This window comes from Bombus impatiens, unplaced genomic scaffold (assembly GCF_000188095.3).
Source record: "Bombus impatiens unplaced genomic scaffold, BIMP_2.2 scf_2004, whole genome shotgun sequence".
NCBI classification, from domain to species: Eukaryota; Metazoa; Arthropoda; class Insecta; order Hymenoptera; family Apidae; genus Bombus; species Bombus impatiens.
The window spans coordinates 109,856-118,645 of record NT_178423.1 but is presented as its reverse complement, the minus strand read 5'-3'; positions in this window follow the sequence as shown (position 1 = coordinate 118,645).

The following is an 8,790-nucleotide window of genomic DNA, read 5'->3' as shown; positions in this document are numbered from 1 at the left end:
AAATTACTTGAGTATGAAATAAAATGCAGTTAAATGTTTTTAACAATTTTTTGCATACTGTACCCTATTCCCTTTAACAAATTAGATATTAAATCATAACTAATGATAAGATATAATATTTCCTACAAAAAATACGTATGTTACGAATAGATAATACTATCTTGCACACTATACATACTTCCATAACAATCTTTACTATCGCGCGCATATATATACAGATATAACCATATTAAAATGAGGTATACTACAAGGTTTCGGAATATCTTCAAATTAATAAATTTCAATGCTCACTACTTCTTTACTATCAGTTGTACATCTGCTCCGAATGGCATAAATAGCAATTACTCGTGAAACAAATATAATGCAAGTATGTTTAAGAACCTTTTACATAATCCGTTTAATTCCTTCTTCCTAATTATGCATTAAATTTAAAAAAACAAAATCTAATATAACATAGAATAAATATTTTATCGATAAAACTAATTTGTGATGTGTCATGGAACTCGAGCGTAGTCACTTCCCCATGATGAATCGCAGTAATTGATATCCTTTTCCAAATATTAATATCTCGAAATACTATCATAAATATTAAAAAATGAATACGAAATCAATTTTAATGTTAGAAATATATTATTATTTACTATAAAAAAATACACATATGTAGAGATGATAAAGCGGATGACTATTAGGGGAAGTTGAACTATTATATTATTGCTAGGTAAAAAGAGACGTTGGCTCACACTCGATGTTCCGTTCGCTTACATTCTCTGACTAAGACTCTTGTCTTCACGCAGGCACTCGCTGCAACCATACACACACACACACACACACACACACAAGTAAATCCTTTTTGGCCTAAGTCTACGTGTCTCACAAGGACTGTACCTGGCTATCAACCCATCATCGCCTGCTGAACTTCTCGCATCTCACAATGTCTTTGTAATATCCCACGGTATCCCGTGGCGGGTTGTTAGTCTAGTCCAGATCACCAAAGGACTCCAAAAAGAATTTTGGATAGTGTACTAGACTGTATTAATGTAATTGTTAACTTGACATCATTTTCCAAAGATTAATTAATCGATATAAAAGTAATGTAAAGATTCATCTTTGAGAAACGATGCAAATTATCAAGTCTCGCCAGAAAGGAGTGACTGCAAAAGATCGGTGTATGAGTCGCTCAACATGACGCATAAATCTCGACGTTTAAGCTGTAAACAATGATACTTCATAGCCTAGACTGCGAAACACCTATCTCCCACACTGCGCTTACATGAATATTTACAAACTTAAACTAAAGCATACACCATGCGATATCTATTCTCTACACAACGCTCACATGAATCATTAGAAACTAAAATAAAGCATATCCAAAGCAATCTATCTCTTACACGATTACACTGATCAATATAGACATCGTAGAATAACTCACAACACTACTGGCAACATTCAATATCAGAGATAGATTTGTTTAACTTGGAACGAAGGAGAGAAAATGAAGCTACTAAATTCTGACATTCCATTTTCGCGACATTGATATCTGTAAAAATATCTGAAGCTCTATCATCCCTACATAACACTACTATGGTAATATAGTATAGTATATATGATATATCATATATGATATCATATATATTATAATTTACATATATGATATAGAATACATGTTTCGACCACTCGCGAAGAGACGTGATCGCGAGGAAGCACGTGAACGGGAGTCGTAAATTCCCGTTACGATTAGATAATCGACGCCACGAAATAAGTTAAATAAGTGACTGATCTAAGGGTCGAAACCCTGTCAAAACATGTTGACTGTTTGAAAGATGGAAAATCAGTGAAGTTCGGTGACGATGCTGTGGCGGAGGAAAACTAAGGTTGAGTGTGTCCAGCGCACGGGACCATCGGATTTGTTGATGACAATTTTGGCTAGGAGGATGAGGGAAATAGGCTTCGTTGTTAATTGGTTATTTGCTATGGTGGTGGGTGAGAAAGGATGCTAACCGCCCTCGAGATGAAGTTGCTAGTGGGAGGCCTCACACCTGAGAAAAGGCAACTTTCCCGTGTCAACCCGTGGTGAACAATAAACTTTAGAAAACAATTCAGTGAAAGAATATTTGTTCGGTCTGAAGGATCTTAACTAGAAAATTCCTGAGATTTATAGGGAGTACTTGAGACTATTGAGGGTACGCAGTAAGGATCTGAAGACATCTGGCTGCCATCTCGCCCGCCGACGTAACAATACATGTATGTAATATAAATGTAAATATATGTATAGTAAACATATATATATTATATGTATGCTATATAGATACTGTAATATAACATATAGCAATATACTTCTGATTTTGAGCTGCGTCGTTTGTTTTAAGCCTTCGGTTTAGTATAATTGTAAAGATAAATTTATTTGATGGATATATTTATCCGTAGAAGTAAGAATATTGATGATTTTGTTGTTCTCCTCTTCTTGTCGTTTCGTTGGTCTTCTGTTCTTTCCATTCTGCGTAATTTGTCTATTTGGTTATTGGTAAATTATGTTACTAGGTCAATCTACCTATACTTGATAATATATAATTGATAATTGATTTATATACTTTGTTGTGATTGCAAGATACCCTGTTCTATATATTATTGATAATTTCATACAAGAGTTTGGCGTTCGTGCTAACTAGTACTATTATATAGTGTTACTGTTACTATACTAGTACTAATACTAGTACTGTTCTGGAGGATTATCTAGTGTTTGGATGCCGCCTGACGAAATTTCGAAACGACGTCCTCCAGCGACCGAGGATCCAAAGTTACGGACGTCGAACAACGTCTAACTGAGCAGAATATTTTAGCATTAATTTTAGCTAAGCTGACCGGATACTTAATGAAATTGTGTTTCTGATCAACTGACATTATCTAAGATCTAGATTTCTTCGTTTCCTTACATATTCTTGAATAAATTTATGTTTTGTCAGCATTAAATTAAGGAATTGGTTTATAATTTCTAGTTATGTGTTTGTTTTAGGTACTCACGAATTTTAATAGGTGAATTGTTAATTAGTTGAGATTAGATTGGTTTGTAAGTTTGGACTGATGGTTAGGTTGTAGTTTTCTTGAAATTGTTTCTGGAGAAAAGAATTCATGATTTTTAACTTTTTGTCCTTCTTTTGAAGATACAAAATCATATTAAATAAAACCAATGAGAACTCATATAATTTTCAGATCATAAGATATACTCCTACCATATAAATAACTAAATTTGTGCATTTGTCATATGAAAAAATTGTACACGAAGGAAAACGTAACTAGCACACATTTATTATAAATAAATTAAAACTTTGATATTATTACAAATATTAGTCAGGAAGTTATGCTTAATGTTATTTTGCACAAAATGTGATCATATATTATTTTCTCACTTCACACAGACAAAAAGACAATGAAGTTTGTTTGCTATGTAACATAGTGAGATATGTAACATGAGGTAATATACCCTTTTTATTCTCTCCCTTTCAATCACTTAAATTCGTTTGCCTTTTTAATTGAAGAAAATTTTCTGAAAGTTGTTTACTTCGTGTTCCATCTTGTTTACTTCGCATTGCATCTTATTTACTTCGTGTTAAATGCCACAAGAACCAATTTGATGTAATGTAGCATAAGAATCAGGCAGGAAGATTATTAAGACATTAATGTAATTAATACTTTGTATTATAAATCTTATTATAAATCTTAAAGAAACGAAGAATTACAATACGCTTGATCGGCGCTTATGATTTTGATATGAAAATCTGTTCTGATTGCAGAGGAACTCTTTTTAAGAGCTCAGTTAAGCATGAAAGATACGATTATATTAATTTCATTTGTTTTATACGCGGTAAATCTTTCCTTTCCATCACAATCTAAGCTATTATACGTTTCTTCCATTCAACTCATTCATTAGTAATAACTAGGCTGTGGATACTTGAGCAAATTCATATTTCTATGAATACAATTAAGAAAATGGATCTTTTAAACAATTAAACAGAAAATTGTTTACCTAGTAAATACTGTAAAGACTATGCAATAAGCACAAAATCATTTAAATCATCCAAGAGATGTACCCTGAGTTGAATAGTAATGGCAAACAATTTTCTTCCTCTTAGCCTTCATTGCACTTGCCAAAGAGACATATTTCTTTCACCAAATAAAACAACCAAAAGAATTAAGCCAAGACCATTGCTAATAAAAAGAATAATCATACGAACATGAGACGCACAGAAATAATTGAAAATAAATGACATTTATGTCATGTATGCTCCTTTCAAATAAACGTTTATATTTCTAAAGCATTCTAATTGCGTTTTCAACGCAAACACTCCGCATATTAATCTTTAATCACCGATTGGATCCATTCGTCGACTTTGGTTCTGCATTATACTCCATATACATATTCTGCGGGACATTACGTCGAAACGTCACGATCGCCAGCATATCGATGCACTTCACGGAGTGTCTCGTTGCATCTGACATTATTAGTACTAGGGTAGAGTGCTCTCTGTTCGATAAAACGCGTGTACGCGAGCTCATGAGATCGGATTAATCATAGTGGTATGAAGCCCACGATGGTCTTCTGTCTTATAATAATAGCTGGTTTCAACTAGCACAGTGAGAATGTATAGACGACAAAGAAAGAAAGAGACGGACAGACAAACGAATGAAAAGAGAAACTGAGTCATAAATAATAGTCGCGATACAAACAAGGTGAGTATTTGAACATCCAGAACTTGTCGCTTAGAGTTTCGGTTAAAATTTTCATCCCTGAAAATTGCCAGAGTTTTGCTTCAAATTATGATCGATCGGAAGTTTGTTAAAAAGAATAGCGTTCACTATGTGCATGGAGCTTCGTGATTTTGATACAATGCTTTTTATTGCGAGGTTTTCGAATAGCCCATTTTTTGTTTGATGTTATACAGTATCAACAAGTTTAAACTTGCAGTAAAAGTCACAAACCCTTAGATTTTCATATAAACTAACATTATTCTCCACCCTATTATTCGCTTATACACTTTTATCAAATTACTTATCTAACAAAAATTGCGATGAAAAACGTATACATTCACGAACGTGTCGATTATCACATAGTCAACGATTTATTTAATCACGTTACAAAGCGTTAAAAGCTCCACAAGAGTGGACATTTAAAAAGTGTTCGCTTCGGAAAGACCTGACCTGCCTTACGAGATTTTTCGGAAGGTTTGCAAAGCGATTCTCCGTCGCAAAATGACGTTCTTTGAAATGCGACACCGTCGTCTCCTTCTTTATAGTGGGGAAGTACTTTCACGCTGAAATTACTTGAGCCACCCTCCGGCCTATTCGTTTAGGCTACAAGCGCTTCAGAAAAGCCAACTACCATGTCTATGACTCGCTTTTACGCTCACGGTACGCCCGAATTTGTTGCCGACAATTTGAAGGCTAATTTCTGGTCGGATCGTTTGCTACTATAGACACGAGACGCATGGCGGTGTAAGGCAATTTGCGGATTTTCAATGACTCCGAATTACTTGCCAGAAGATTAGAACAGTGCCTCTGGCTGGCTTATTTTGCGTTTCAAAAAAAAAAAAAAAAAAAAAAGAAAGAAAAAGGAATCAGAAAGAGGAAAAAAACGGCGTGGCATGAAGTGTGAAACAATTTTAATTATCTGAGATTCTTCTTCTTTTTATGCCAATAGTGGTGGTAGTAGTAAAATTAATTATCTTTTCTTTGATGTTTTGCTTTTTGTAGGTAGCAGGATATTTTATATTTCATGGGCCTTTTATGAACCTTATAAAATAAAATTTAATCTACTACAATTATTATAAATGATGTCGAAGTATGTATAATGTAATATGTTTTTAAGCCAAATATTTAATATTTGAATAATTTAATAAAGACTTGGACATGCATATCTTTAAAATTTCAATATATTGAAGCGAAATGTTGAAAAATGAATATTTATAAATCACAGATTTCTGTATTTCTAAATACTAAATTAAGATTTAAATGACAAGTATATTATTTTTTGTAAAAATAAATTCTTCTAGATTGGGGTCAAGATAATATACTGTTTTTGAAGACCTGCTCTTGAAAGTGCTAAGAATTCAAGAGAAAACTCCATGTAGTGGTTGAGGTATCTTTCACTGTCCAATATTTGCATTTTCTCATTTATATAAATTCGTATCATTACTCGTATATGCAATTTACACGTGGCAAGGGATCGAACTTCTCCGAAAATTTGAAACGTTCCTTCGGTTAAGTCCAGTCACGATTTGTTGCATCACGGGAATTTGTTCTTGACTCGTTCTTTAGTACAACTTTCTCCATATTAAATCTCCTTATCCTTTAACCCCATCAGATACTCCTGAATCAGTCTGTTAATAGTAATCTAAAGTCAAATACGTTCGTTGCATTCGAAGTAAACTTTCATCAGTCAACCTCCGATTTAGATTTGTCTTCTAGTCTGTTTCGTATCTCCAACATGGCCTAAATAAGATCAAAGCAACATCGTTTGCTTCTCACAGTTACTCTCATAAACTTCATCACAAAAGATAAAATCTGAACTCTCTTTATAATAAAATGATTCCTTTGTTGCCCTTTTTCCTTCTTCTTTTTCTTTCGGATTGAGATGTGCGTATTAAACGACGAAAAAGAACATGGAGGCTTTCCTATTTCTGATGTAATGGGAAGTTTCTCAAATTCCTATTGGTATTCGAGTGACTTTACTAAATTCTCACCCCATAACTACCACGAAACGACATTTTATATTCTGCCTAGGCGTTTACTCGAAAGCATTATCGTGTAGAACCTTGACTGGAACCTTGGGCAGCCATAAGTTCGATGGTATACTATTTCAAGTTCTCTTTCTGTTTTCTCGATATTATTTTCTATGATTTATAATTCTTATAAAAAATAAAATATATAGTAATTCACAAAGGTGTTTAAGTACTTACCATAAAAAATTTTTGTGAATCCCTTATGTACATATTATGTAAAGCTTTTTAAAATTTCACTAACACTCCTATAACATATCGAAAAGGTAAACATTTGCTTAAATTGTAAAACATTTATAAATTTTTATGCAAAACATATATAATCTAAAATTTCCTTTGAAAAAGATACTTACATAGGATACTTACGATAAAATTTTGTACTATTTTCTGCAGAAAAGAACCCTATTGTATATCGAGTAATTTAATCTTCTAGCTTCGTGCTTCTATGTTTTTATTTCTTTTTTCACTAAAACATTTCTTTAGCAGGTTGACCGTTAGTCCTCAAAATCCATTATCTTCTCTTCTGCTCTCTTATATTATTATCCCGAAAATTCACTTCCGCTACAAAAACATAAGAGAGCGTCAACGGCACATCAAGGAAGCATACGATCGATGTGGAAGAGTCGAAAGCTCTGTTTTTATGTACTAAGAAAACAGTTCTTTTTAATTGGTGTTTTGCTAGGTACAGATCGTAACATTTACTCTTTTCTATCATGGAAATAAGAAATTAAACATTACGTCTCACTTTAAATTCACTTTTCATTAAAAATTTCATAAAGTTTCAAATAACATAACGTAAATAGTGTAATGTAAGGCTGTAAATATTTGCAGTTATTTTATATAATTTCTGAGAAAAGCGATACTAGTTACTTTTTAGTAATATTATTTCAAGATAATATTGCGCTTCGCAATAAAGTCACGTGATCTAACACCTTTGGAAGTATCCATAAAAGAAGTCAAAAGTTTCTAAATAACTTTCCTAACATCTTATCCTTAAACTCGAGGATATCAAGTTTTGTTCGATACGTTTTTCTTGTCATTTATTACTAGACTGTAGATATTTGTACATTTGCTAGAAATTTTAACATGCAAGAATGCTCTGACTCGGTGTGATATGCAAAAATATATAAAATACCCAGATTTATATTCATAATACTCGCTGATATTTAGGAAGTAAAAATTTAGTAAATATTAGGTTGTCCGAAAAGTTTCCTTTGTTTTATAAGGAAATAATAGAGGCACAATGTTTTTTGTTTCATATTAGTTTATTGAATTATGCACGAATGTAATAATGGAAATAGAACGAAATGTATTATACCTAATTCAATAAAATAATATAAAACAGAAATTGTTGTTCATCTATTATCACCTTATGAAACGAAAGACACTTTTCGGACAACCTAATAGTTCTTATCCCTATTTTTTAAATCGTCCTCGTGGATATACAAATTTGCACAAAAATCCACAGTTTAGTCATTACACTCTTTCCAGAAAAAACTAAATTTTACGATATACGATTACAATGATTCCAAAAATTCATCAGTCTCCTATATTTGCAAAGTGACTTACCCTTTATCCAAACATTTTCAGACATTATCAAACTTCACATACAATCAAAAGGCACGTATGTATATACAGCATCCGTTCACTCGAACCCCATTCGTATTCACTTACCGTCAAACTGAAGGTAAACACTAACTTCCAAACCGAATTCAATAAATTTGCACATCAAACACGAACCGCAGAAAGTTCGCAGACGAAACAGAAAAGGTTACTTACGTACGTACAAATCAAGCATTTTCTGGATTTTGCGACTTTTTTATTTCGTTTCCGAACGATTGAAGCCGACGCGGCGGAATGTTCGAAAAGTTTGGTTAGATTCGTGGCGTGTGCGTGGCGCGAAAAAAGCGTTCGTCGAACGGACGCACGCGGACGGGAAAACAACGGCGTAGGGCGTTACGATACGTTGCGTCATGCCCCGGATGGTTTTCCGGATAGGGCAGTAATTTGGCGGCGCGGC